The 27,542-nt window shown below is 37.7% G+C and overlaps 1 long non-coding RNA gene across 1 annotated transcript in view; it reads left to right on the forward strand.

Moving 5' to 3' along the window:
- LOC144381252 (uncharacterized) overlaps positions 1–27,542 on the forward strand; it is a 319,122-nt gene that overhangs the window by 285,175 nt on the left and 6,405 nt on the right. Inside the window, exon 3 of the long non-coding RNA XR_013446143.1 lies at positions 11,674–11,758. This is a non-coding gene — a long non-coding RNA (uncharacterized LOC144381252). The remainder of the gene's footprint in view (positions 1–11,673; positions 11,759–27,542) is intronic.

Here is a 27,542-nt window from a genome sequence, read left to right on the forward strand (position 1 = left end):
ACAGAGTGTTTAACAAGATTTCATCACAGTGTCCAGCAGTGCTTTTTTCTGTAGGTGACTTGAAACAGAGGAGAAAAATGTAAATTTTTCTATTAATTAAAATGTTTCAAGCAAGAAATCTTTTAGGGTATTCTTAGTCAGCCAAAGTCCTCTTTCTATTTTGCTCCTCAGTAGACATTTCTGAAAACAGGTTAGCAAGAAACAATAGCAACATCAGGAGACTTCCTTTTATTCAGCCCCAGTGCTATTTAAAACTGTAGATAACATTTTTTTTTTTTTTTTTTTTTTTTTTACTCCTCTCAGGGTACTTGCTGGGCCTAGCATAGTTTCTTACACTCATATGGTGTTGGTTGAATTGAATTATGTTATGAATTATGCAGCAAGGTGTCATGAGAAGACCTGGCTTCTAGTCTGTGACCCACCATTAAGTTGTTATGGGACCAGGCATGAGTTATATCACCTCTCTGGGTCTCAGTGTCTTCATCTGCAAAATTATGGTAATGCAGTAGAAAATCACGACAAGCCTTTCCAACTCTGACACTGGATGGATAAAAAGGGTCAAACTTAAAATTTCTGCTTCGTGTGGTAAGATAATATTTGAGATCATAAATTATGTTTTCTCTATATTGTTGCCCTGGCCCCCATTTCCTTTTCAAGCCTGGGTCCAGGAGAAGTTTGCATCAGGGCTGAGATCCTGAGAGGATGAGAAGCTTCTGTGGATAAAGGCTGACCAAAAATCAGATGCCCCCTCCCAGACTCCTCAATGCCTTGATCCTACCTAAATTTGACAAAATGTTCAAGCTGCTCCATGGAAGTGGAGGGGAGGGAAAAATCTCAGAAGTGACTATAATTTTCTTTCTGCCACCAGACAGAAATGGAAACAAATAGTAATAGCAGAAAATAAGGTTACAGCTTGAATAGTGTGTCCATTGCATATATTATTCAAAACATCCAGTGTAACTCTTCTTGCATCAGCTGGTTGTTTTGGCGTCCTATAAAGACAGTCTAAATGACAATAATAAAAGAGATTTGACAGTTCTGTAATATAAAGTGCTAAGGACTGAACTGTATCCCTCCAAAATCCATATGTTGACTGGACTCATGTGATCCCCAATATTTGGAGATAGAGTCTGTGAAGAGGTGCTAAAAGTGCCATGAGATCATGAGACCCTACCCGGGTCCTAATCTGAAAGGGCTGGTGTTTCTATAAGAGGAGGAAGAGACACCAGAGCTCTTTCTTTCTCTCTGCCATGTGAGAACACAGCAAGAGGTGGCCTTCTACAAACCAGGAAGAGAGACCTCACCAGAAACTGATTATGCTGGTACCCTGATCTCTGGATCAGCTTCCAGAACTGTAAGAAAATAAATTTCTGTTTTTTAAGCCACCCAGTCTGTGGTATTTTGTTGTGGCTGCCTGAGCGGACCAATACATAAAGTCTCAGGAAAATAAATGCAGGCTGATCTATAGTGAACTTCGTTGACATCAGAATGTCTTCAGAGGCAAGCTACAGCAGGATGAGAAGTTTTACTAGCAATTATTTGAAATAATTCAGGATAAAACTCCAGCTAAGATTAACATTCCCCAAATGAATGAAATCAGAGTAGCAAGCTGTTGGGAGTGGTGATAATTACATCTAAGGGACTGTAAGTAAAATTGTGTGTTCAGTGCCTTTGATTTTGTTACACACCTCGTTCCTCTTATTTAGAACCTGGGGATTTTAGATGAGGGATAAGGTCAGTTGTATTAGATGTGCAGACAAGGGGGTGAAACTGAAGAACAGTGGGACTAAGTAGGGCTTGTATAGCTATTTTGTGGGGAGTTCTTCCTCCCTGGGTACAAACACAAGAACACCTTTTTGAAATTCCTCTAGAACATAGAAATTTCTTCATTTAAATTTATCCAGCAGCCCACAAACTATCTTATCATAAGCTGAAATCAAGAAAAATGGGCTATGACTTTAAAGCATGAGGCTCTCCTCTATTTATGATCACCTACATTACTTGCCAAATGGAAAAGAATTGGTTTTGGACAGACTAGCCACATAATTATGAGAAATCACCTATGTTTTGCTTAAATTACTAGAATAATTGTTTGCTCTTGTTATTTTTGGTAGTATATATATCTCTTTAATCCAGTGTATTTAGATTATATTAAAATTCCATTGTCCGATGAACATACCCGGGCAGGGGAAAGAAAGCAGCTTCAGAAATTATTAGCCAATAACAGAAGTTGGTTGGTCTGTTGTTACTAAAATTCAGCTGAGGAGAATCCCCAGTAAGTTTAATCTGTATGTAGAAAACGGGTTGTACGTAAAGCCTGTGGCTGCTTGAGATCTGGTTTTTCTCTTTTATCCTTATTTACCCAAGAAACAATGATTAAGCCTTATCTTGGTTATATGTTCCTTTTGGCTTGTCTGTGAGATGGTCATCACATCCCCTCTGCTTCTGGTCATCAGGAAATCACAGTGTCATAGGGTCTTCTCAGGTTTCGTTCAGTGGACCTTTGTCCCCGACCCTTCTGTGTGATACCACAGCTCAGTGTGTGTCAATATTTAAATTGAAACCTCTGAAAAGACCTCCAATTCCTTACATTACTCTCAGGGATGATTTTCATAGCCCCAGCTCTTTGTGTGACCTCTGTGCCCTGGTATTTTAAAGAAAGATCGGATGGCACGGTATTGATTATGATGATGAAGGTTACTAAAAATGACAAATAACTGACCCTTTAATAAGATTTAAAATGGGTTTATTGGGCTGTGAGGTTATCAGTGGTAATGAGATTTTATTCTCATTTTCTCACATATCTTTTAATTTACAGCAGATTGGAAGAAAATTGTTTTTAAGGGCTACCAAAAATATGATTCATGGCTTCTGTTCATGGATATCTTAAGCTCATTAGAAAATCATGAAGATGCATAATGCCCAGGGTAAACTAAAGACTCATAAAACATTTTGCTTAAGGTAAAATTGATTTCAAATGTGCTGGGGAGCGAATATTAGTTAGCCCTAGATTAATTCCCTTTAGCTTGGAGACTACATTGTATGGGGCAAGGTAGTTCTTTAAATTAAAGATGGCATAATTAAAAGTGCAATAAATTGAAAGAATTACTCTATTTGATATAATTTCTATGCAGTCTGGTCTCACTGTCTGATTCTGTTATGGCACTGCCAATGAGTGGTGACGATTAGGTACTGATTTTCAACTGTATTATTCTTCACTGTAATCACCCTTTATTATAACACTTATCTGTAAGGGTACATCGATCAGAAAATGCCCATTAATTACACTGCTAATGGTCAGCAAGTGAGAGGATTATGCTAGAATGAATAGGGAACGAGCTGTAAGTACCTTTGGGATAGTCATTGTAACTACAGCAGTGGTACCATGGGCAATGCTGATTTGGTAGGCAAAACTGTCTGCCTGGAGCCTGTGAGTAACGGGCATTATTGACCTTTCATTTACTTGGAAAACTGCAGGAGCCTGAAGCCTAATATTAACCAATGATGCTCAGAGCTTCTCTGGCATGGCAAGCATGAGGAGTATAGTCCGCTGATAATCCACAGAGATGAAAATGTTTCTAAATGACATGGTTTGATTCTGCTTCAGGTTTTTGAATGTTACCTTTCCGTTCTGAAGAAGGGTGAAATTTTAAACATGAGCCACAGCTCTTTATACTGGAATACAAAATATGGCAAGGAATAATGATTTTTAGATAAGTTGTTTCCAAATACCCAGGAGGTTAATGGGTACATTTATATAATATACTTATATTGATTTTTCTTTTAATAATTGTATCCTTTAGTATTATTATAATGCTTACTGATATATGGGTATATCATAGAGTTTAATCTAGCAGCATACCCTATTGGTATTGAAATTACACTTATATTTTTTAAAGATATATTTAGTGCTTAGAAAAATCACACTTGTCAAATTTTATCTTATTCTTGTGGAATGGGGTATATAGTTGGCATAGTTTTTAAATGCCATTAAACTTGAAAAATAGAAGAGAAGTAAGAAGATTTTGAATTGACTTTAACAGAGAAATGGGAAGTACAGAATCGTATAATTAGACACAGAAGAAAATGGATAACTATGGGCTATTCACTGGAGAAATCAATCAATAAATTCATTTTAATATTTGAAGTTAGTGGGAAAAAGCAGGCAGGAGAGCTGGAAACACTCTTGAAAAGAAGCAGAGTGACTTTTCTTCTTTATCCAACTTCACTGCTGACACATAAGAGTTAGAACATTTTGGGCTATGGAGGTGAGTCAGAAATAGCACCCATCAGAAAGAAGCAGCATCACAAAATAAATAAATGAAGAAACAAGTAACTAAAATGCTAATCTTAAATATCACTGCTCTTCACTAGTCTCTTGACTGAAATGCAAGAAAAACTAAAAATAATCATCTGCCAGTTAGTTTTTTTTTTTTAAATGAAGCACTCAGTTTTCAAGTCATCCCTTGTACCCTTTGCCAAACAACTTTGATTTTATTTTCTTTTTCAGATTGTGTGAATGTACTACTTGCTTTTGGCATTGAGGAGGCCATGCTTTTGTCTCCTGTGGATGCCAAATATAGGGCAAATTAATATTCAGCATACCTATTACTCAGAAATTAAAATACTATTACATTTCTTCAGAATGATTTCTTTTATTACAAAGATACATTTAATTAGGTATTTAAAAATGAAGTGTTCCTTGAAATTTGGATGTAATTTTATTATTTCCATAATTCTCTTGCCAAATTAATTAGATATTGTGAGCCAAATGTATAATTTAAAATCATCAGATTAATGCAAATGACATTTTATATATAAAATTAAATGAGTTTTAGAGATTTCTTAATTTAATCTGAAAGGCAATTGTGAAATAGTTCTCTATCAAAATTAAAGATGTTATTTAAAATTAATTCTAAAGCTAAAGGACAAACATTACCCAGATTAAATACTAAAGGACAAAGATTAATGGTGAAAAATCTTTAATTAGTAGGAGGGAATTGAGTGGAAAATTATTAACTTGTCCCTTCATAAATCTTTAATACTAACTGATTAGTGCTTTATATTTAAAGATATAATCACCAGAGTGTAAATAAGCAGTGTAACCTTTCTTAATAGTGGGCTATAATATTCTACCAGACACTTGAAAGGCACTTTCTTCTGGAATAGTCTCTTCAAAGAATATTGGAGCTGTTTTATTAAAAAAGCCAAATTCTTGTGAACTTTAGAATCACTTCCTAAACTTTGAATCTCTCTTTCTCTGCCACAAACATCATACTATTTCAGAAATACTAAATTTACCTCTAATGTGGGGGTGCCTGGGTGGCGCAGTTCTTTAAGCATCCAGCTGTTGGTTTCGGCTCAGGTCGTGATCTCAGGGTCAGGAGATCCAGTCCCCCATTGCGCTCTGCACTCAGCCACTCAGCGATGAGTGATGAGACTGCATAAGATTCTCCCTGTCCTTCTGCCCCCTCCCCCACATGGGCATGTGTTCTTGCTCTCTCTCTCAAATAAATAAATAAATCTGTTTTAAAATGTGATTTTTTGGACTCTTACTAGGTAGTCATTTAAAAACATCCTTAAGAATTTATTTTTAATTTCTTAGCAACTGTATTTTGTTATAGAACTGTCAATACCTATCCATGCTCATGGTGGTCAAAGTTTTTGAATTTTTGAAACTTACTGCTTTATTAATAAGCGTAACTAGGGATAGTTTTCTCATGATCAATGTTACAGAGAAGTCCAAATAGTAAGGATAAAATGAAAACTTGAATGTATTTTCATTAACATATAAGGATTTGAAGAAAATTTGTCAGAATTTCTCTTGGGGCAAGCATTGTCTGAAAGAAGTATTTTGATAAAGCAGTTGTGGTGTATGGTGACATCTCAAGGGCGTGTATAAGTTGGCTTGGTCTGCTATAACAATACCATAGACTGGTGGCTTAAATGACAGACATTTATTTATCACAGTTATGGAGGATGGGAAATCCAAGATCAAGGTGCCAGTTGATTCAGTTCCTAATGAGAGCTCTTTTGCAGAGGGCTCTCTTCAAGCTGTATCCCTACATGGTAGAGAAAGATATCATTTCTCTTACTTATGCCTTTTCTTATAAGGACACTAATCCTATTAATGAGAGTGGAGCCCTCATGATCTAATTACTTCCCAAAGGCTCCACCTCCAAATACCATCACATTGGGAGTTAGAGCTTTAACATATGAATTTTGAAGGGACAAAAACATTCCAGAGCAGAAGCACTGTTGACAGGGTGTGGAAAAAAGTTGATTCCATTGTAATGTATAAGAGAGCTAAATCTGACAACAATGCAATGTTTCTGGTGATCTCTTTCTAGGAAAAAAAAAAAAAAAACTTTTAAGAGATCATTTCCAATAAGAATGTATCACCCCTTTGACCCAAATATGATTGTCATTTCTTTCTTTTTTCAGGACTGCTAAGCAAAATGGCACCCATTTAGTAATAATTTGTGGGAAGGAGTTCAAACATGGTTGAAACTGTGAAATTCATTCAAGCACTCAGTAGCATTGAATGATGTGGGTTCAGGCTGAGGACAATTTCCTAAGAATAAGGCAAACTATTACTATTGCTCTCGTTTCTTCTATAGGCTGATAGACAATCTTAAGGAATTGTCATTTGGTTAAGAATAACTTCAGTTCTTCCTTACTTGTGAACATTTCCTCTCAGTCAAAAGACCATTTAGAGATGTTACAATGGTAGTATAATCTTCTAATCCAGTGATTTCCAAAGTGGGCTGTGGTTTCTCCAGTGATTACACAAGTTGAAGAGATAGAAGAAGAAAATAGAAGTTCCATTTACATGGATATGGCAGCATAGGTTAGCAGGTCATCAAAATCATTAATTTTTTTTTTTTTTCTGGCACATAGCTAGATTACATTTCACAAACTCCCTTGCGGTAAGGTGCATCCACATGACTGAATTCCATTTAATAGTATGTGAGCTGAGTGATGTATTCAACTTCTAGGCCTGACCCATAAAAACCCACATTGTTCTCATAAATGCTCTTTCCCTTCTGCTGGTTTGATGGATGACCTAAGCATGGTGACTTCAAAAGTCATGTGTTAGAGACTGTGGAACAATTTGTAAGAGAGTTGCCACAGATAAGGAATATATCTTTTGATATATATGAGGAAGAAATAAACTTTTCTTTCTTTCCTTCCTTCCTCTTCCTTCCTTCCTTCCTTCCTTCCTTCCTTCCTTCCTTCCTTCCTTCCTTCCTTCCTTCGTGGCTAATGTTACTTTGATGATATATTTGGGGGTGTTTTATACCATAATATATTTATACTATAGTGTATGTATTATTTAGAAGGAAGCATATACATATACTAGGGGGACCATACTCTCAATTTTTTTTTTTACCTTGAAGTGTATATAGTAATAAAAAATTGCAGACTAGTGTTTTAATCAACTCTTATGTTAGGTGACTGGATAGACGTATCTGTTTGATTCTTTTCATTTTTTCCTTTCAAGAAATATTTATTGAACAACAGCTGCTGTGTACTAGACACAGGACTAGACAAGGAGGATAAAATGATCAAATATACATGGATACTTGTCTTTATGGAGTCTACATTCTAGCAGGAAAAACAGACAAAAATAAGTAAAGAGATAAGTATAATAATTTTTAGTGGATAATTTTTATGGGAGAAACAAGTAAAGCCTTGAGTATAGAAAATAATGATAGGTGGGATACTTATTTTACACAGGGTGATCAGGTATCAGGAAAATCCTCTTTGAGAAGTGCCATGTGAGATGGAACTAATAGTTAAGTGAAGGATAAGGGTCAGAAGAGAATTCTGGGCAGTAAGAATATAGTATATGCATAGGCGTTTTCTTGGAACTGAAGACCAGTGTGGCCAAGACAACATGACTGGTGGGGAGAATGGTACAAATGTTACAGGAGTGCACAGGGATAAGATTCACGTAGGACCATATAGACAGCAGTTATCAAATTACTGCCCATGGGCTGAATTTGGCTAAATTTGGCAAAATTCTGCTAGTTTCTCAAAAATAAAGTTTTATTGAAACATAGTTCTGCTCATTCCTTTATATATTGTTTATGGTTGCTTTCATGCTACAGTGGCAGAGTTAAATAGTTTTAATGAGACCATCTAGCCCAAAAAGCCTATAATCTTTAGCAATTGACTCTTTAAAGAAAAAAGTTTATTTTTGATACGAATGTGTAGATATTTTGGATTTTAATCTAAGAACAATGAGAAGCTTTCCAGTGAGTTTAAGCAAGAAAATAAGATTATTCTGATTTATATCTTAAAAAGGTCCCTCTGATAAAGCAGTGACAAGTGGATTGGAGAAGGACAAGACTGGAAGAAGGGCTATTTTAGGAGACAGTTATTGTGGCCCAGATGAGAGTTAATTGTGGCCAATCCCACAATAGAGTACATAAGACTTACTTTTTAAAAATTTTTATTTATTTTTAATTTTTTAAAAAGATTTTATTTATTTATTTGAGATAGAGCGAGAGCGAGTGGGCATAAGCTGGTGGGTGGGAGTGGAGGGAGAGGGAGAAGCAGACTCCCTGCTGAGCAGGGAGCCTGATGCGGGACTCCATCCCAGCACCCCAGGACCCCAGGATCATGACCTGAGCCAAAGGCAGATGCTTAACTTACTGAGCCACCCAGGCACCTCCATAAGACTTACTTCTGAATTGGATATGAAGGACTGATGGAGAGAGTAGAGCTAAGGGTGACGTCCTAAAATTTGGTTTGAGTAGTTGAGAATTGGTTAGATCTTTTACTGAGATAGGTGTGTGTGTGTGTGTGCGTGTGTGTGTGTGAAAACAAGTTTTAGAAGGAAAAAAAGAGTTCTCTTTTTGCATCTATGAATTTGAGAGGCAAAGAGGAAACCAAATATAGGAGTCAGAGGAGAGGTCTGGGCAGGTGGCATAAATTTGAGAATCATAGACAACAATTTTATTTAAACCCGTGGCATTTAATGAGATCACTTAGGGAGAATACAGAGAGAAGAAAATGAGCACAAGGCACACTCCTAAGGACCTCAAATGTGGATAAAAGAAAGTGTAAGCCAGCCCAGGAAACTGAGAGGGAGCAGTAGAGATGGGTGGACAACAAGTGATGTCACCAAGGTTAAGAAAAGAAAAGAGTATTTCCAGAAAAGAGTGGTAAAACTTGTTGAAAAGTGCTGAGAAATTAAGTGAGATAAAGAAAGAACATTCCCACTGAACTTGACAACATGGATTTGACCTCCACAGAGGTCCTTGGAGACTTGACTGGAACAGTTCCTGTGGAAAGAGGAAGAAAACAGTATTTAGAGGAATTCATGATAAATAAGAAGTAAGGAAGTAGGGAATGCTGTGCAAACGACCCATTTGGGGAGTTTGACAGTGGAGGGGAGCAAGGAAATGAGGCCATATCTAAACCAATATATGGGGTTATGAGCATTGAAAAAGTAATTTATTACATGTTATTTATTTTTATTTATTTATTTTTATTTTTTATTTTTTTAAAGATTTTATTTATTTATTTGACAGAGAGAGACACAGCGAGAGAGGGAACACAGGTGAGGGAGAGGGAGAAGCAGGCTTCCCGCTGAGCAGGGAGCCCGATGTGGGGCTCGATCCCAGGACCCTGAGATCATGACCTGAGCCTAAGGCAGACGCTTAACGACTGAGCCACCCAGGCGCCCCTGTTATTTATTTTTAAAATCATGGCAGCTACCATAGCAGATTTGGAAATAATGGAAATGGTACAGTAGAAAGAAAAAGATTAATGGTGCAGGAAATTGGAATTTAAATGTGAATACAGGTTTTGAGAAGAGGGAATTGATACCAAGGCACCAGTGAATTGGTCCAATGGATTGACCTTTTATGGAGAGGGACACTGTAATGGGAGAGAAGAGATGTGTCATTCAAGTTCGGTCAGTTTTTAGGATGAGTTGCGGGAATAGGAGGGATTTGTATGTAATGGCTCTAATTTTCTAGTTGTAGTAAGGGGCAGGTTTAGTATGGAAGATGGAGGAGGAATTGTATATGAAGAGAAAAAAATGTGGGCAGTATCAAGTGGCAATTGATAAAGTGAAATCAGTCAGCTCAGGTGTGATTTTTTTTTTTTTTTCCAAGAACCATCAGATCAGAATGCTAAGAATACTGTTAGGAATTTGTGGCAGTAGCTGATGTAGTTTAGACAATAGACAATAGATTTTAGAGTGAGGGCAAACCTGGGTTCCAATTCTGCCTTTATTCCTAGCAGTGTGACCTCAGGCAAGTTATTTTGTTTCTCTGACCATCAGTTTTCTTCTCTGTAACATGACTATAACAATGCTTATCTTGTTTATAATAAAAATTAAATGAGTTAGTGTATATAAGGTCTATAGCAGAAATAAAATAAAGCCCTTAATAAATGATAGCTATTATTATACATGGATATTTCCCTTATACAAGCCATCATAAGTAAGAGTGCTTCGTTTGTTTGGACCTTTGATCATTTTCTTTATTTGCAAGGTATTTTCCTTGTTATGAACTTAGACCAAACTATTTGTGCATTTGACACCCAAACAACATGCATTGCCCTTAGTCTCTTTATGTCCCCAAGTCCCCATTCTCAACAGCTCTAGGGGATTGCTCTGTTTTGAGGGGATAAAGGACAAAAAGAATCCCGTATTTGGTTGCAATTAAATAAGGAGGAATTTCTGAAGGAGGAGTGATGAGCAGAATTTTGAAGGGAAACAAGATATTGATGGAGAGAGTAGAATTTGTTGGCCAGTGGGGGGGGGGGTTTCATGAGGAAAGATAGAGAGATGAAAATGAGCATATCACTTGTGTGAGATAGCAGGCAACTATTGCTGGGGAGAGTGGAGAGGCTGCGGTGAGAGGTAATGAGAAATGAAGGTGGGATGGGATCCTGGGGGTGTAATATTAGTGGAAAGCACTGAAGGCCAGGAAGGCTTGGGGTGTGCATAATAAGTGACACTGGAGCACCAGAGACTTCTGAGCAGGCAAAGGACCTGAAGAAAATGAAGTTAGAGGAAAATCATTAGAGCATCTATGAGTAGGTGGGATCTGATGAAAAGAGACTGGAGGCAGAAAAACTGGCTCAGAAGCCATCACTGCGACTCAGATGTGGGCTGATGAGGACCCTGGGCTGAGTGGCTCTGCGAGTGGAGAGGAAATGGTAGATAAAAATGACATAATTTAAGTGTTTGTGGGAGGTTGTGTGAAGAAGAGTGAAGAGAGCAATTGAAAATAACTCAAAACTTGAGAACTACAAGGGAATTTGGAGGTTACAATGATATAGTTTTTTGAGGGGAGGGTAAGGTGGGGACAATGGGAGAAGAGAAGGGGAATGTTTTAATAGGGTGAAGTTAATAAGACCAATGCATATTTGTATAAAATTTGTATTTGAATTACAATTACAAAAAACTAGGACCAGACAATACATTTTGTTTCAAAGAAGGAAAAATAATAGGAAGAAAGACTATCTGGAACACTCTCCAGAAATTGTACTCCGAGGCAGTCCCAGGCTATATAATGTTTCTGTTCCATTTTGCCTATAGATATAAAACAATGTGCAAAAGAGAGATTGTGAGTTAGTGATGCGTTCCTTGGGTCCATGTTTCTCTCAGTCTTCCCTCTGTAGTGTTAACTTTGAGCCTTGGTGTTTCAGGACTGGGAACAGGAGGAGGAAGTTTGCCATGAGACTTGGTACTTAGTGAGACGCCTCAGAGGTTCCAACAGCCTCTCTGCAGCTGGTGAGTACAAGATGAAGCAAGATTTTTCAGAGAGCTGGAATTTGTGCAGGACTTGTCTTAGATGCCACTGGATCATGAGGTGCCATGGCCCAGGGTCTCTAAATGACAGGCCACTTAGCGTGGCCCGCACTATATTGGGTCCTTTGCAGACAGTGGCATTTCATTGTCGTCACTTAAACGTGGCTCTTTTTGCAGTCGATGTAAATAGTGCAGTCAGTGTTAGAAGTAAAATCTTTTGCTTGTAAAAAGCTCCTGTGAATATCTCAGTTTGGAATGCCTTTCTCAACTTGCTCTGTGAATAAGGAGAGGAAAGGCAGTGCCCTTTCAAGTTTAATCAGATCACAGAATGACTGTTATCTTTAACACTTTTAAGGTACCTTTAACTGTGAAGTAAAGTGTAAATTAGCAGGAAAACATGTTTGGTTTCCTGACTAAGAGGGGTAAATTTCAACAGTTGACATCCAGCTGATTTTTGTTGTTGGCTTATAAGTGTTCTGTGTTTTTAATAGTGCTGACAAAACTTTTAAAAGTGAGGAATGTATAGTGCATAAAAAATTCAAGTCCCCATCTTAAAGAATCTTGTCTGATTAGTCTCATATAGTACATATATATTTTGTTTATATATATAATTTATTACATATTATGCATCTTATGTACCTTTTTTGTATTACAGAGATACATACATATGTAGCTGTATAATGTTTTCATCTTTTCCAAGTTCAGGCTCCCAATTTAGTGAACTTTAATATTTTCTAGTATGTTAACTTCTTTTTTACTCAAAATATGATAAATTGTGATTTACTCCATTAAAAAATACTTTCAGATGGTCTGAAGATTTAAATTAAGTGCATGTGTTATGTTGGTATTTAATTACATGCTTGAGATTTCTATCACTAGTCAAACTATTTTACTCTCTTTAGAAATAAATTTTTATAGCTTAATAAAAATACTACATATTTAGGCATAATGTGTGAAACAAGGGAGTTAGTCTATTTCGAATCTGAATTTGTAAAGAATGCTCTTTCTAAAGAATTAAACCAACAATATAAAGATATTAATACATGTAGCTGAGGAGAAACTGGTTTAAAAGGGAATGAATCAAAGTATTTTAAAAAATAAAGCATTTCCTGTGTTTGACCAGCTGTCTGTAGGATTAGGCTGGGACTGGAGCCCACAGCTAAGGTGTGGGCAAGAGAAGTCTTCGTCTTCAGCCATACTAAATCACCAGAAAGTACATTCCATCCGCTCTGTTCATACAGTGGCCACATGGACCAGAAAGTGTTTTTCACATTGCATTCCACAGTTTTCGGAAGCATCTTTCAATGTAGTAACTCTGAAATTAAGTGCGATTTTGACAGACAGGCTTCTCTATAAAGCAGGGTGAGAACTTCTTAGGTGTGAATTGGAAATAGACTTCCCCTCTTCAAATTACTTTATAAGGGTTTTCATGTGTGTGTTGAAAGGACAGTGGGGACGGCTCCTTATGTAGGTGGTCTCAGAGCTTCAGTGGAGCCTTTGCCAAGTGCAGTGGCAGCTGTCTGTCCCTCCACTCCCGCTGGTTGCAAGGCCTTCTCCAGGGCAGGCTGCTCTGCTCCCCTCTGGGAGCTTCACTTGAGACTCCCTCAATGGAGAGACGTAGCCACCAGCCCTCTGCTCAGCTCACAAAGGTTGCTTTCAGCACACACATTTCCAAACCCCTATTCTAAAAACCTTTCTGGTGAGCTTTTTAGAAAAGGTGGGTTTTTTCCTCCCTACATGCATGGGAATATACAAAATTAAGATTCTGGGCTTGAAAATCTCATATTTAGGAGAGCCACACAGGAAGGGAGATGACCTTTTATTAGAGTTGAGTCTTTCAAAGTTGGAGGAAGGGTGGCTGGTGGGGAAGTTGAATACAGAATAAACCTAAGGAGATTAGGAAGACTGTGGAGCTGGGATTTGACACTGTTGACCCATGGACCTCCTTTCTGAATGGTGATCTCCAAATCTGATCTTAGATATTCATTATTTTAAAGCAGGCATGAAGACATCAGGCCTTGTTCATCAAAGGGAAATTCAACTTCTGAGTTATTTGCTTAAGACTAGTTTCTTATATTTTTAACATTTTTCAAAGTTTGCTCACCAAGCCCAGACCAGTCCAGTATTTCTTTGTTAATACTTCCATTTACTGTAGTAAGTGGACCAATTCCACCATTGGTTACCTTTTGAATGGAAATTCACAATCTCCTTTAAAATCAAGCCCCAAAGGTATAGTTCCTCCCAGACTGACACTAAAGGCTGGCTATCCACATTTGAGGGATGACTGAACATTAATTTCCAATTACCATTCATAGAGATCCTCTTCATTTTAGTCTCTTCACACAAATTTCTACTCTTCCCACACGGTGGCTGATCTTGGAGAATTTGTGTATAAGTCCTTGGAGGGAACCAGCAATATTCCTAGTCAGAGATGTCTTAGGAATGGAGATCTCTGTTTAACCTGTGTTCTTGGAAGTTTCCTACACTATGGAAATGGGGAGTTGAGGTTTTTGAATGGAGGTGTAAGAAAGCACCAGAGTTTTTACCCTGTATGCCTATGAGGGATACAGGGGAAAGCAAGAGCCACCAATTTTTATATCAGGATTTTTTTTTAACAGCAAGTGACAGAATGCCCAACTCAAACTGATTTAAAGGGTATTTGTTAGCACATAAAAATAAAAAGTCTGAGAATAAGGTTGCTTTGGGAAAGACAGGGCTCAAATGATTTTCACCAGGACAACATTTGCTCTCCTCATTTCTTCATAGAGCCTTTTAGGCATTGGCTCCGTTCACTCATAGACTGTGCCTTTATGGTGCAGCATCAGCCTCTCCCACCTTATCAGATTCAAATACGAATTCCGGTATGTCATTTGTCATTCAGTCTAAGGTTTGAGGCTAGCCCTGCTGGGCCTGACTGACTCAGCTTGAACCATGTGCTCATAAATAAATCAATCCCTGTCACCAAGGGAAGGAGATGATCTGCCCGACCAGACTGGGATCACGTCACCCCAGAAAATGGAAGTGAACCTAGCTCCACAGAAAACATGCGGTCCATGAACAAAGGGTTAGATTGGAGTGCTACTAGCAGAGTAGGATGAGTGGATTCTGGAGATTTAGAAATCATAGTTCTTTACTCTGACCCTGTAGTACTTTCTTCTGAAAGTATGTTTAGGAAGAGATTTAATATTTTACAAGACCAAGGTAGCTGTGTAATGAAGTTATATAATGAAAACAGCTTCTACCAACTTCCTCCTCATTTGAAACTTAAAAAAATTTTTTTTAATACACTACACTGTGCAGCTCAACTGTATATTAGATTTACTGATGACAGTGCAGCTACCAAACATCATGTATATGATGGACTTGAAACAACTGTCGGATATGTGTATTTATAACTCTCTTTACAACTAATATGAAAAGACCAACAGAGATCATTTGAACCTTTTCAAATACCTTGAGTGACAACACATGGTCTTAACACATTAAAGTTGCTATCAAAATTTTGAGAAATGCAGAAAAGACAAGAGAACACAATGAAAGAAACAAAGGGAAATTACAATAGATGCTGAAGTTATGCAATCCATTATGTAACAGTTTTGTCTTATTCCAAGAATCCTGTTATTAAAATGTTTCTCGTCTAAAGAATATTGTGCCAATATTCCATAATATAAACCTATGGCCAAAAAAAGAAGTCTTAGATTGTGCTGACATCCTATTTATTCGTTAGATTTTACTACTTCAAATGAAAATCTGCAACTGTCAGTGTTTCATCTATTTTTTTTTTTTTTCTTTCTTGGCTTCTCTGAGTACTGAATCAGGCTTCTATCTCCCCTGTGAATGAAATCTGTTTTGTAAACAAGTGACATAGCATTTTTGACAGCTCAGACAGATCTTAAGATTCTGAGGGAAGAAAACTGGCAAAATCTACAAGGGCCCCAAAATGTGCAGTATATTTCATGGTGATGTTTTATATTAATTTTTACTCTTTATTTGGTCACCTTAAGTAGAATACACACACACACACACACACACACACACACACACACAGAGTCACACACATTATATTCGATAGAGGGGCATTTGGGCATTTGAATTATCAGGATATATACTTTCTACACAGTGCTACTAGGTAGATTATTTGGATAGAATTAAGTTAATTTAGTCAAATGATTAGTTTTCTTTTTTATCCTGTAGAATCACTGTGCTATTGAACAGAACCAACCTAATTGGCCAGTTATTTTGGTGTCATCTAGGAACATCATGCCCTCTTCCTTGAAACAATTTGGGTTTGATAATTTCACCATATGAAGAGCTGTTTTCCAGATTTACTTTTTTTTTTGGTTAGGGGTAGTTGGGCCAAAACAGAATTTCAGTGAAAGAGATGGCACTATAAGCCAAGATGCACAATGGCATTGTGGTACCTCTAAGTGTACTTTAAGGTTGAGGGAGATGGGCAAGCACTTCTGGGGAAAAACTCAAGTAAGTATTAGCATATGGCAACTAATTTTTTAATGAGAGAACAAACAACATCTTCTACAATTAAGACTGTATTAATATAGCCTGCTGTTTGTTTCCCCATTTGGGCCAGGAAAGTCTGTCTGCTCATCTATACCTATTTGTAGAACTAGCATCAGAGTCACTACCAAGTATCTATTGAGTATCAGCTATGTAGAAAAAAATCTATGATAGGCCAGAGTACCAGAAAGTAGCAGAAAGAAGTGTTCTCATGCCCTGTCTTAAACCTGAGTTGATGTGTGGTGGGAGCGGCTGGACTTAACATTTTCGTGATTCTTGTTTTTTTTTTAAACTCCCTCCCCTTTTTGTATATGTAATGATGAAACATGCTCTCGTGGTTTAACAAGGAAGGAGAAAGACCTTGATTTCTGCGTGGAGATGTCTTCCTCTTTGTGGACAAGTAGATCAAGACTGTTATTAAAAGTTTGTCTGTGTTATTGCACCTGAGTTTTAGGATCCGAAAAAAAATTTTTTTGCCACGTTGTGCCTTTCCTCCTGTAATTGTAAGTTGAACACAATGCTAGTAACCTGTTTACACTGTGAAGTGCTTACTGTTACAGAGAATACCCAGAGCCTTTCTCACTGTTAAGCAAATAATGCCCTTGTGAATGTATGATCTTTGGAGAAACCCCTGTAGTTTTACCTGCTGATGCTGTCTGTCTTATTGGAGAATAAATTTTGGATGTGTTTAAAGAAAAAAAGTAGCAGAAATATTTCTATTCTTGAGGGCCTTTAAGAGAAGTTGGGAAATGGGAAATACAAATAAAGTATAAATATTAATACTAAGTAGTACAAGTTCCTAATTCATTGTATAGATCAATGGTCAATAAATATTTTTTTTAAAGGACTAGCTAGTAAATATTTTAGACTTGTGGGCCATGTGGTCTCTGTTGCAACTATTCAACTCTGTTGTAGCATAAAAGCAGCTATGTAAATGAATGAGCATGACTGTTCCAATAAAGTTAAATACCCAAAGCTATACACTTGATGTTAAGATAACTAGTTCAGTCTCCAGGGTTTTACAGTTAACTAACTGGTTATTTAATTATTTCCAATGGAGGTTTGCCTGGTGTGGGCTGGAGCTCAGATACATTTGTGTATGTTATTGGGTAATGGTTTAGTCTGGCTAAGCATAAGGGTTGTATATAAGACGGCAGTGAGAGAAAATTGAAAAGGTGAATGTGAGCCAGACACCTTTGAATGCTGGCTGAGTGGGCCATGCTTCAGGAAACAGGTGCCGTGGAGATTTTAAGTGGGGGAATAATCTGATCAGAATTGTGCCTTAGATGGTTTAGAGTTTAGACCAGAGAGAGGAAAGGAAAGAAGGATAAGAGAACTAACATTAGTGAAAATCTATTATATGTCCGAAACTTTCTACAGGTTTGTTAAATAATTTCCTCATTTAGTGGAATGAAGGGGAAAGCCAGTTTGTACCGTATTGAAGGAATGAGAAGAGAAGGGAAGGGTGCTAGAAAATTCTCTGCTCTTTTGTTTCAGAGTGAATGTGCAAAATAAAGGAAATAATCAAAAGAGAACTCTAAGTTTTCTTTTTTTTTTTAAAGATTTTATTTATTAGAGAGCATGAGTGGAGGGGGAGAGGTAGAGGGAGAAGGATAGGGAGAGAGAGAAGCAGACTCCCCGCTGAGCAGGGAGCCCAATGTGGGGCTCGAACCCAGGACCCTGGGATCATGGCCTGAGCCGAAGTCAGATGCTTAACCAACTGAGCCATCCAAGCACCCCAGAACTCTATGTTTTCAAGCCCAGGTGACTGAAAGAATGGTAATAAGAAGTTAAGAGGAGGTAGTTTTGGGAAAGAAGTTTGGGTTGAGAAACATGTACTTAGCCAAGTACATTAGCCCAGGCCACCAGACTCAAGTTCCAAGAGATTCAGCTGAAAATTCATTGCTTTCTTAGTAAACACTGTCTCAAGATGATTTTAAAAACTGTTACTATATGGCTTAAATTACTAACAGTTGTTGTTGTCACTTCATTGACAACAATGAGTATGGGAAGGATTGGTTACATTTTGTGGGTCAGTGAAAATGTTTGAATAGCTAAAAAATTTTTAAGAAAACTTTCCATGTATTCATGGAAAATGAATACATACACATACATGAAGAAATTGTCATACTGAATTTAGTAGTTTCAGAAATTGGATGTATTACAAGCAGTAATTGTTTTAGTTCAGATTTAGATATGTCAAAATCCATATGTTTAACACCTTCCTTTGTTTAACATATGCCTCAAACATATTCTGCTTTTTATTCCCCTAACATTTGGCTTATGAATAGTAAAACAAAGAAGTTAGGGATTTGATTCACAGATGCCTTCATTGCTTTAGTTTGCTCACTTGTAGCACCTATTCTTTTTCAGAGTAGAAAATCTTCAAAAGAACAATTCTTTTTGTTTTTGACTGATATGGATCATTCCCTGGGAGTTCCTTGTGTGATTACATAGATGTTCTCACTGCTCTACCAGTCTTTCTTCTGATTGGCTTAGTTATTCTGTTAGCTCTGATTATTAATATGACAACATATTCAAATTTTCTAATATAGGGAATTAGTAACAATTTCTTAGATGCTCTTCTTCAGTAACTTACATTATTGGCCTCTGTGGATGTTGAGGAATACTGGCTTGGAGTCACATTTCCTGATATTTTAATATTTCCAAAATATGGGAGAACTCACACTCCTCTCCTGAGGAGGCGGAGTGCCCACAGGATTAAGAATGAAGCTTACTCCTCACTCTGTTTAGCTGTGTAAAACCAAGGAGGCAATTTCATACATCTGTTTCTTTCTTTCTTTTCCCTTCCTTTCTCCTTTTCTTTATTTTCTGTCTTCTTTTCTTTTCTCCACTGAAGTGCTCATTCCAGCCACTACTCATGGTGTCTACAAAGTAGAAGATTCTCCAGGAGGTTTTTCTCCCGCAGTTGCCAGAATAATGGTTTCTTCTTTTTAGTTTTCCAGGCCATGCAGATTCCTCTCCCTGCAGACAATAGCCTAGAATAATAAGGGGAAAGGAATTCTGGGAAATGTACTCTCTCCACAGTGCCTTCCCACCTACCCCACGCAAGCAGAGGATAATATAGATGGGGATGACAATGACATCAGGTTCACAACAACATATTTGCTGAGCCTCTTTCAGGCCAAATAGTGATGAATGTGATGATTTTTATCCTCCAGATGCTCATAGTCTGGTTAAGTTGACCACACATACGTTAGTTTTCTAAGGTGGTAAATTTTGCTGAGCTATTACTCCAGGCCAAATCATTGCAGTAGAGCCATGTTACAAAATGAATTATTAATGAGCAGGGTTGGTTCAATCATAGCTCATATCAACTCTCCAGATCTTAACAGCCACTTACAGTGGAAGCTTGGCACACAAACAATGACCAGAAATATAAACACTGTATTGTAATATAAGTAGTATAATGATACTAAATTTTCAAGGTGTTTTAAAAAATATTAATATGATTATTAAATCCCTTTCAGATAATGATTTGAAAATAAATTAATTTTGAATTGCAATATCCCCTTTGATTGGGTCAAAACTCCCATTGATAAGTAGGGTGAAATATTCAATGAACATAACTTAATAAAACTTCAGAGCAGCTTTGTTCCTATTAGCACCACATATCGTTACATTACAAAAAAGCTTTCAAGTAGCATTTAGTGCCTAGAGATTACTTAGAACTCAGTGAAATTGGTAAGTGTCCAGTGTTAGTCCTGTCAAGTATAGACTACCTTGCCATAGAAGCATAGAATATGTTGAAAGACGGGCATCCCTTACAGTGGGAAATTAGCTGTGTAAATTTAAGTTAGTCATTTCAAAAAATTATATATTGTGTCTTTCAGACTTAGTTTTCTCAAAAAGACCCTACTGAATCATAGTGGGGAGAGAATTCAGTGGTGGAAGTTATATTTAAATGTTGTGCTTGTGACGGTAGTAAATGAACACACTTAATGCCCAACAGCCCTCAGTGGTCCCCATTGCTCATGTGCAGGATAACATCTTAGCCCACATCATGGTCCCAAACCTGGCCTCTCCGACCTCAGATCGTATCAGCCTTCTTTTCCCAGTCCTTCTTTAAATTTGTCATCTCATGGCTTCTTTAAATTTGTCATCTCATGGCTTCTTTAAATTTGTCATCTCATGTTTTTGTAAATGATGTTTGCTCACATTGAAACTCTGTCATCCTCCCTTTTTCTTCTCCTTCATCTACCTTGGCACCCCAAATTTCTGTTCATTTTTAGCACTCTGAGCCCTGCCAAATGTTGTCTCCTCTGTGTTCCCATGGGACTCAGTGCTCATCTCTGTTTTTCCACTTAAATTTTTATTTTGCTGATTTGATTGCTTGGAAGTTTTCTGTACCAGACTAAAAGCTCCTCAAAAGCAGGGACTGTTCTTATGCAACTTGGCACCCTTAGAGCTGGCCAGAACTCCCAACACACAGGAAATGCTCATTAACTGATAAATGAATGAATGAACTAAGCTTGGGAGCTGGCAACTTCTAACCACAATGATAAAATGAATAAAAGAACTAGCCTTATCTTTATCCCCCATTTAATTACTCTATGATTATAATAGTATTAGAACCTTTTAAAGTCATAATTCTACAAAAAGGATAGGAGTTACAGACCTTTCATAATGTTTTGCCAGCGCCTCATATTCTACCAGGGTCCTTGGTGCATTCAGCAATGCTTACAGTCATGAAGTAAGCCGGCCAACATATGTATTTTTTCCTTCCAATTAATTTACTCTCCTTAGTTTACCTTGCAAATCTAGCTGCTGGGAGAAGCTCTGATGGTTATGGGGTTAAAGAGGAAGCGGTCATAATCTTTATTTAGTGTTTTTCATATAAATGCACCTCATTATCTGCTGTACCTCATTATATATGATCTTTTTTGTGACTATTTCGTTCTTCTTAGCAGTCCTGTTCTCTGTTATGCTTGCTGTCTAAACTCTCGACGTTATGACTCCATTACCCCGGCTCACTGCTGCCTGCTGTCCCACTCCCACTGCGGAGGGGGTAATGTAGCTTTGCTGTTGCCAGGCCAGCGTTTCTAATAAATGCCTCATATACAGCTGGGCAGCGGCAGAGGGCCCAGCGGCTCGGTGTCATGCTTTCATAGCACGTCACTAGCCTCCATTAGATACTTGTGAGAGGAATTACCACTGAGGCTTCTTCAGGCACAATAGCATTAATGAAGTTAGGAAATGACTCCCACAGATGTTTGACACTCAATCAATCCTACTTAATTTAATTACACTCCTGAATGAGAGACAAAAGAGATGCTCTTGTAGTCCAACCCTTGCTTTTTATTTTCTCTTACGCCTTTTTTTCCCTTCTGACTTACTTAATCCTTGCTGAGAAATGTCAATGTAATTAACTTAAGTTATAATTATTTAAAAGTGGGCTTTGTTATAATACTTTGTACATTTAGCACTTCTCTCCCCCTACCAAACTGCAAGTACATGAGAGCTCTACTATGTAAATAGAGTGGTGGAGTGGGAAGAAATTGGCTCTTAAAACCTTGACAGTTCATCCACTTCTTATAACTCCCTAATTAAGGATACTGATGACACTGGTGCTTACAACTTTGTCTTCAAATTTTGTGCAATAGGATATTTTTAAGGGCTTATTCTTTGGAGTTGAGTAGATTCAGAGAAAATTTCTTTTCAGCAGTCTTAAACTGGTTGAATAAACTTACAAAGTTCCAAAGTTGACAGAACTGCTACTATACGGCGCTTTATTTGTTACAAAGTGCCTTCACATAGATGACCTCCTCACAGTGACTTGGTACAGTGGCTATAATGTCACTTCAGAGATGAAGGCCTTAGGACAAAGACGGTTAAGTGATTACCTTGTCCAAGATTTTATAGGCAGTAACCAGTGTTCCTAAGACTTGGACTTTGATTCATTCATTTCTTCATTCAACTAATAAATAATGACTGTCACTAACTGTGTGTCGGGCACTATTCCTGGCACTGAAGAAATTGCCAGATAAGTAGCTGCTACAGAACCGTGTGCTACTGCTTGGATAGAGCTGTGCAATGGAGACAGGGGGGATGATTGGAGGGAACGCACTAGGGCATGGTGATGGGGGGTAGTGGAAGGAGTGCCGGAGGATTCTAAGGAGTCTGGAATATATGTTGAAGTAAGTGGGGATCATTGAAGGATTTTTTTTTTTTCTCATGAGTATGTGATCAATTTGAACTTTGGAAAGAGTCAGTCTCGTTTAAATAGGGGCCATGTCAAGAGTGCCTCGCAGGGTGGCTGCTGCCACCTTACCCAGGATAGTAAACGCAGGAGGAGAAGCAGGAGTGGGAGGGACTGCTATAGTTTTCACTTTGCATGTAGTGTTCTTGCCCATGGGACATGCAGGTGGATATATCTGTGTAGTTTAGTAGGACCCCCTGAGCTGGAGGTCCTGGTTTGGGAGCTCTCCCTTTGGAAGCAGGGATTAATGAGCTCTCTCACTGAGAATGTATGGAGTGGGAAACAAAGAGGCCTGAAGTTATGATCAAGCACTGGGGGCTACAGCAGTGAGTGGCCCTGATCCCTTGGGAGGAGCTGTGTCATGCAGGTCACCTCTCCACACACTGACCCCATGCCCTTGGGAGAAATAGCAGGGTAAGGTGGAAAGGGCCCTGGCTTGGCTTCAAAGCACTGACATCTTGTTCTTACTCAACTAATAACTTCCCCATGGAACTTAGAGGAAGGGACCCCATTCCTGTCTCTGGAGGTGAAGGGCTATAGCAGGTTCCTTTCTGAATCTTCCCACCTCCAATATTCTGTGTGACAAAGTCCCAGTGATTGAAGTATTAAGATGAAAGGTAAAGACTGAAATAGAGATGAGCACAGTGAATCCTCTTCATTTAGATCAGAACCAACTCTTCTCTGGATGAGAAAGGTTTATATGGACCAATTTACTAATAACCTAGAGCTTCAGGCATTTTCTAAGAATAATACGTGTGAGACCTGCTTATTACCTTCCCCCTCTATCTCATTTAATACTCCTTCCTCGGTTGGTTTTCTTTTTCAGTTAGTCAGCGAAGTGGCAAAAACAACCAACAATTAACCCTTATGAAATGATCAAGTATACGTAAATATTATACATACACATCTATCTATCATCTATCTATCTATCTATCATCTATCTATCTATCTATCATCTATCTGTCATCTATCATTACATTTATATCCATATCTAGGTCTAGATTTAGATAGGTAGAGAGCCATCACTTACTGAGCACTTTCTATATATGCTAGTATACCTACAATATACCTACAGTAGCTAATTTAGTCCTCAGAATAACCACATGAGTTAGGAATTATTTAATCCCAAGTTTAAAACCGAATTTGAAAAAGTTCAATAGCTTTCTAAATATGGCAATGTGGAATAAGCAAGATAAAAATCAAGTCTGACTCCAAAATCTGTGCTCTTAACCATGATATTATATTGCCTTTAAATATTGGTTATATTAATAGTAACTTGTGCTTTAGGATAATAAATTCAAGAAACCCTATTACTATCTGACTTTTATGGAAAATGGCAGTAATAGAAGCAACATCCATATAGCTTATCTGAAGATTTTTGACTTTTTGCTAAAAAGTTTATATAGTCTTTTAGATGATGCCATATTTCTTCTTTTTATCTTTTACATTGCTAGGGAGGCTGTGATTTTGATCTGAAACTTTTCTCAGGGTTTGTCATATATTTTTAATATTTGCTTATAGTTCTTTGAAAATAGTGTAGAATGGCTGATCTAACCATTTTCCTCCCTAAGCTGAAGATACTGTCTGTTTCTTGTCCTATATTTTGTCTCCATGTGTGAAGGGACAAAAGACTCAATGGGCGATTATTTTTGCTTCAAAGGTTCCATTACAGAGCTGTGACTTGCTTTGTATGAGGCATAGATTCCCCTAAGAAATTTACATGGAGACTAGGGTTGCCAGATAAGATATGGGATGCCTAAATTTGAATTTCACTTGCCCATGGGGCATGTAGAATTTAGGATTCCTTCTACACTATGTAGAAGGCAAGACAGGTTCAGAGCATGAACTTGGGCTGTCCTTCAGCCTAACCAGAACTGTTAGCCATTTCTGTTCTATCAATGACAGTCTCACTTCAGAGTTTTAGACAGGGAGGAGAGCAAACCTCTGTTTTCAGCCTTCATATCAAATTTTCTGATTCTTTCCTTGCTCCTCCTCCCAACCTGGGTTTTGCTTTGGAGTGGGTAAGCGATTTCTCTTGCCACCTTTTTCTCTCCTCTCCCACTTATATTCATTTCCTGTTCTGTCCTGGAGAGAATTCACATTTTTCCTTCCAGGATACTATTGTTCCTTTTCCCCTCCCTGTTATCTAATGGACAAATGGCTGTAGGAGGAGAGTAAAAGGTACATGGGCTCAATATTTTAAATATAATTTCTATTATAAAGCTAAGCTGATTCAATTCATGTGACAAGGCCTATGCTGAAAGCTTTAGAGCATCATCTAAATTTGAGAGGTAAATTAAAAATGGAGAAGTAATTAAAGAATGCAGGCTTTGGAGCCAGACTACTTGGCCATTCCACCTGCTAGTTATATGACTTTGGGCAAATCATTTAATTCACTGTACCTCAGTTTTCTCATCTACAAAATGGGGCTAGTAATATTTCTCATATTGGGGTTTTACAAAATTTAAATGAGGTAATGTACCAAAAACTGTCTGGCACATTGCAAAACTTCTATAAAAGTTAATTATTATTATAGTTTAAGTCTCAAAAATATTCTGTGATTATTTATCATTATTTTTTCCAATTATTAAGAGATGAGAAAGCTGAGGCTTAAGAGTGCTCCTTATTCAAAGTTGTGTATCTAGTAAGTAGTAGAACAGAGCCTGTGTGCTGAATTACCAGGTTATCTTGTGAGGTTGTAATGGAAGTCATGAGTTAATCACCTCTCTTCAAAACCTCACAACGTATCCAAGATTGGATGTGTGGGTTATATGTTTGTTCATTATATTACTTAACTGCCTCGTGGTATTTTATCATAGTCATTTGTTTGCATGCCTGTTTTCTCTACAACAGTGTGAGCCCTGGAGGGTCCAGACCACTGTCTCCCTCAACTTGGTATTCCCAGCTTCTAGCAAATGTTTGTTGAATTGAATTATCTTCAGATTTGTTTCTTTGAAGTTACTTTTTAAATTCCCCAGTATTCCCTAACTTCAAATACTATTAGCTCCATGATGTCTGGATACAACCTTCTTGTTAATTCTACCTTCCAGCTTCCTCTGGGACAGTGTAAACGAGAATAGAGCTGGAGGATATTTGTATGGACTCACTGAACCTTGCAGATGCTGCCTGAGATCTGCAGACAGACAAAGTGCAAGATACAAACCTGGTTCAGCGATTTGCAAATTCTCTAGTCTTTGGCAAGTCTCTTAACTGACCTTAATTTCCTTTTCCATAATGTAAAGATGGTAATGTCTTTGTTATGGTGCTTTTAATTAATTAAGCAAGTATTTATTAGATACCAATTATGTGTCTGGCACTGTAATGGCAGGTGAACTTGAGTATCCATCTCTTACAATTTTCTGGGGAACTCCAAACGCCTTTTCTGCCAATCAGTATCGATTGGGAACATAGCATAAAAAGTAGCCTTTTCCTCTAAGGAGAGGTGGACATCTTGGGACAGTGAGATTTTAATTGATGGGGACCAATGAGGCCATATATGTCACTATAAATTTCCTTAGTAAACTGCTTTCTTTCACTATCACCACAGTTACATTGTGAGAAAAACCAAAAGTTTAGATGGAAGATTTTGAATGGTATCCTATGAGTAATGGAAAGGCTTTGTAGAGTATTAAGCCCACATTTATCTTTGACCCTTCAGCCTGCAGAATGGTGAGTGGAAAAGATTTAGTGCAAGGTACTGTAGTTCCCCTGGGAAAGTTTATAGTGATTTGGACTCAGGTAATGGCAGTGGGATGGGGAGAAAAGGGTGATCATGAAATATTTAGAAAATGTAACCAAATATATTTGGGAATAGCTTGGTTATAGGTGGAGGTTAAGGGAAAAGGAGTCTTTGACAGGGTTACTCTTGAGCAATAGGAAGGTAGGTAGACCTATTTATTGAAATAGACAACACAGAAGGAAGAGCAAGTTGACTGGGAAGATCATGAGTTTTGTTTTAACACAAATTTTATGTGTCTGGGATGCATGGAAGTGGAGATGTTAAAGAAGTAGGATTTAAGTGGATTAACTCTATAATGTTCCAGGTTGCCATAGAGCTAGGAGTATTTTATGGACAGCTTTATGAACTGGATAAAGCTTAAGAAAAACCAGGTAAATGCAGGAGGGCTGGAGCCCCGTAGGTTGCTGATTGCAGTCCTTCCATTGCTCTTGCTTGGGCAGATGCACAGCCGTGTTCCCAGGTACATGCCTGATTGTTCACAGGGACCACTACATTGGGAGTAGGCCTAACCAGCTGGTTTTTTCCAACTTCAAAATTCAGGACAACAGATGAGAATTTCATCCTGGATAATCCAGAGTCCCAGTAACAAAAGAGCCTAAGTCTAGAAAGAAATAAGCCATCTGAATCACATTGTGTCACAACCATGACTATATGGCATAACTGTGTCTTACCAGTCTTTCAAAAGGGATTTCATTTTCTGCTCCCTTTCATTGCTATGTATATTGTCAACCTCCTATATTTAATAAAGGAACATTTTACATGAAACACTCTACTCTGGTCCTTATGTGTTTGATTAGTATTATATATTCTGTCTATTCCTAATCTTCCCATTTGTAGGAAGTGACTAATTTGAGAAGGCAAAATGTGCAATCAAAGTTTTAAAAAAATGGTGATAATTATATCTCTTGTGTAGGAGTAAAGCACTATCTATTCTGAAAATTGAGTGAAATTACACAGCAGTATCAGGGAACAAATCTGTCCTATTTATAAATTAAAAGTTGATTGGTAGATCTTTAGCACCTGCATCGAATATTAATAAGTAAGGCCTAGTGTCTGAACACTGGGTCATTATTTTATTACCACACTTACTGGCACAAGTAGGCCTACTCTTAAAAGTACATTTATGAGACTCAGGGGATTCATAAAAAGATTGGAAATATTGACAATTACAATGGCCCTAGTTCTACCTCCTTGTTTGTAACCACACACTTTGCTATGTGAATTTACAGTTTCTTCTCTTCCTTATGTGACTTTGCCCATAAATTTGCTTTGGTCAATGGCATGTTAGCAGG

Source organism: Halichoerus grypus, chromosome 3 (genome assembly GCF_964656455.1).
Source record: "Halichoerus grypus chromosome 3, mHalGry1.hap1.1, whole genome shotgun sequence".
NCBI classification, from domain to species: Eukaryota; Metazoa; Chordata; class Mammalia; order Carnivora; family Phocidae; genus Halichoerus; species Halichoerus grypus.